The 3,546-nt window shown below is 45.3% G+C and overlaps 1 non-coding gene across 1 annotated transcript; it reads right to left on the bottom strand.

The window, feature by feature from the left end:
- Positions 1-388: 388 nt before the first annotated feature.
- Positions 389-526, bottom strand: LOC114811686. The gene has a single exon (XR_003759382.1). It is a non-coding gene; the product is annotated as a small nucleolar RNA SNORA7 (small nucleolar RNA).
- Positions 527-3,546: the final 3,020 nt, after the last annotated feature.

Raw genomic sequence — 3,546 nt, 5'->3', positions numbered from 1 at the left:
ACTCACTAAACTATTCTGTCCCTCAGTTTCCCCAGCTGTAAAATGGAGATTGAGTACCTGTTCTCGTTCCCCCTTAAATCATGAACCCCTTGGAGGACAGGAACTATGTCTGATCTAATGGATTATATCTATGCCAGTACTTAGAAGAGCAATCAGCACCTAGTTGTCTTGTCTTATGCCGTTGAGTCATCTCTGACTCGCAGCATCGCCCCAGACACATCTCTCCTGGAACGCCCCACCTCCATCTGCAATCATTCTGGTAGTGGATCCAGAGAGTTTTGGTCAAAATATGGACATGGTTTACCATCGCCTCCTTCCGTGTGGTAAACCTGAGTCTCTGCCCTCGACTCTCTCCCATGTCGCTGCTGCCCAGCACAGGTGAATTTTGACTTGTGGCAGATTACCTTCCACTCGCTAGCCACTGTCCAAGCTAGGAATGGAATGGATATGCCACTGCTTGACTTTCCCTACCATAATCGAGACTGGTAGAGTACTGGAAACTCTCCGGGTGCAACCCTGGGAGGGGAATACATAGTAGTTACCAAATGCAATTATCATCACTATTATTATTTATTATTATTTGCCAAAGTTTCTTCAATTCTTTCCCTCCATGAAGCATCTTTAGGACTTTGACAAACATCTCAGTTCATCCCAGCTTCTAAAGTCGATGCCAAAGACCCTTGGCGTTGAACTTGAATAAAGTCTACAACCAGAGACATCTTGATATTCCCTGAAATGACTCTGAAATTCAGATGGTCCTCACCACTTTGCTTCCTTATACACATTTATTTACATTAACGCCTGTCACCCTCTTTAGATTGTAAGCTCTTTGTGGGCAGGAAATGTGTCTGCTATACTGCATTGTTCGCTCCCAAGGACTTAGTACAGTGCTCTGTACATAGTATGGGCTCAATAAATATTGACTGACTGAGTTAACGCAGTCCTTCCACCCCACAGCATGTGGAAGCCCAAACCAGGATCATTACATGGCCATGGCCCAGTGAAATATGTTTCTTCTGTTCATTCATTTGGAGGAGCTTAAGAGTGAACAAATTATGCTCTCATTTAAATTGCAGTTATCTTACAGGCCATTTAGTCCATGATCATTCAGATTCGCACATGAAAGACTTTGGAAAATCAACTCAGTGTCAAAAAATTTCAGAAAGCATTCGTATCCACGCAGAGCTACCATTAAGCAATTGGTCCTTATGCCACACCACCTCTCTGGGTAATTTTCAGCCCTTTATGAGTGTTGTATGAATATATCACAGGCTATAATCATATCAGTATTTCATAGGGTAGTTACACTTCAAATAGATTCCTGAAGAGGAAGTGCTCTACCCTGAAACTATGGCACAGTTTCCACTAGGAAATTTTCTGGAAAATTCAGGTCAAAAAACATACGCTCTGCTCTCAGTTATTTCCTTATGTAGCAAAATATTTTTGTACTGCAATATCTGGAAAATTTTAAATCGGCAACGCGGTCCGAGTGCCCGTTTTCTCTAGCATTCTCACTACCTTGGGAAAAAGTAGGTGTGCTTCAAGCATCCCAATAATCTCAATCTTTTAATCAATTAATCCTGTTGATTAGGAACCTTCTGTGTGCTAGGCACTGTATTAAGTACTTGGGTGAATACAATAGAGTGATTAGACATGAACCTACAATGAAGAGGGGTAGGCAGATACTAAAATGATAAATATAGAGGAGAAAGAAGGAAAGTGGATATCTAGGAAGGATAATGCTAAGTGATGAGGCATGTTACAGAGTGCTGTGGGTACTTGTGTGTATATAAGTACGTGGTTGGAACAAAGTTCTGGAGGGGCAGTTGAGGAGATGAACTCTGGGGAGAAAATAAATTAATCTGGAACGCCTCCTAGATAATATAAGATTTCAGAAGGCATTTCTAGACTTCAAGCTCATTGTGAGCAGGAAATGTATCTGTTGTTATATGGTACACTCCCAAGTACTTTATACAGTGCTTTGCACCAGTAAGTGCTCAATAAATACAACTGAATGGATGATTTGAAAATAGCGAGAGCCATGGTCTGGCTGATATGAAGGGGAATAGATTTCCAGGTGGGAGAACGTGAGCAAGAGGTCAGAGTTGGGAGAGAGAAGAACGAGGCACAGTGAGTAAGTTAACTTGGTAAGGACAAAGAGTGAGGGGTAGGCTGATGTAGGAAAGGAGAATGAATGAGTAGTGATGAGGAGGTTGATGGAGAGCCTCAAAGCCAATGGTCAGAAGTTTCTGAATGGTAAAAAGAGGAACGGGGAGCTACTGAAGGTTTTTGAGAACTAGGGATACATGGGCAGAAGGAGACTGTGAGCCCATTGTCTTTCAGACTGTGAGTCCATTATTGGGCAGGGATAGTCTCTATCTGTTGCCAAATTGTACATTCCAAGTACTTAGTACAGTGCTCTGCACACAGTAAGCACTCAATAAATACAATTCAATGAAAAATGATCTGAGCAGCAGAGGGAAGTATGATGGGGGTGGGGCGGAAGACAGGCAGCAAGGAGGTTTATGAGGAGGTAGATGTGGAAGTCAAATCCTATCCGTTACCAAGACCTGCCGGTTTCACCTCTACAATATCGCCAAGATCCGCCCTTTCCTCTCCACCCAAACGGCTACCTTACTATTACGGGCTCTCGTTATATCCCGGCTAGACTACTGTGTCAGCCTTCTCTCTGACCTCCCTTCCTCCTCTCTCGCCCCGCTCCGGTCTATTCTTCACTCCGCTGCCCGGCTCATCTTCCTGCAGAAACGATCTGGGCATGTCACTCCCCTTCTTAAACAACTCCAGTGGTTGCCTATCGACCTCCGCTCCAAACAAAAACTCCTCACTCTAGGCTTCGAGGCTCTCCATCACCTTGCCCCTTCCTACCTCTCCTCCCTTCTCTCTTTCTACCGCCCACCCCGCACGCTCCGCTCCTCTGCCGCCCACCTCCTCGCCGTCCCTCGGTCTCGCCTATCCCGCCGTCGACCCCTGGGTCACGTCCTCCCGCGGTCCTGGAACGCCCTCCCTCCTCACCTCCGCCAAACTGATTCTCTTTCCCTCTTCAAAACCTTACTTAAAAATCACCTCCTCCAAGAGGCCTTCCCAGACTGAGCTCCTCTTCCCCCTCTACTCCCTCTGCCATCCCCCCTTTACCTCTCCGCAGCTAAAGCCTCATTTTCCCCTTTTCCCTCTGCTCCTCCACCTCTCCCTTCCCATCCCCACAGCACTGTACCCGTCCGCTCAACTGTATATATTTTCGTTACCCTATTTATTTTGTTAATGAATTGTACATCGCCTTGATTCTATTTAGTTGCCATTGTTTTTACGAGATGTTCTTCCCCTTGACGCTGTTTAGTGCCATTGTTCTTGTCTGTCCGTCTCCCCCGATTAGACTGTAAGCCCGTCAAACGGCAGGGACTGTCTCTATCTGTTGCCGACTTGTTCATCCCAAGCGCTTAGTACAGTGCTCTGCACATAGTAAGCGCTCAATAAATACTATTGAATGAATGAAATTGGTATATAACAAGTGCTTGGATTTGTGGGATG

Source organism: Ornithorhynchus anatinus, chromosome 4, assembly GCF_004115215.2.
Source record: "Ornithorhynchus anatinus isolate Pmale09 chromosome 4, mOrnAna1.pri.v4, whole genome shotgun sequence".
NCBI lineage: Eukaryota > Metazoa > Chordata > Mammalia > Monotremata > Ornithorhynchidae > Ornithorhynchus > Ornithorhynchus anatinus.
This window is presented reverse-complemented; position numbering and strand designations above follow the sequence as displayed.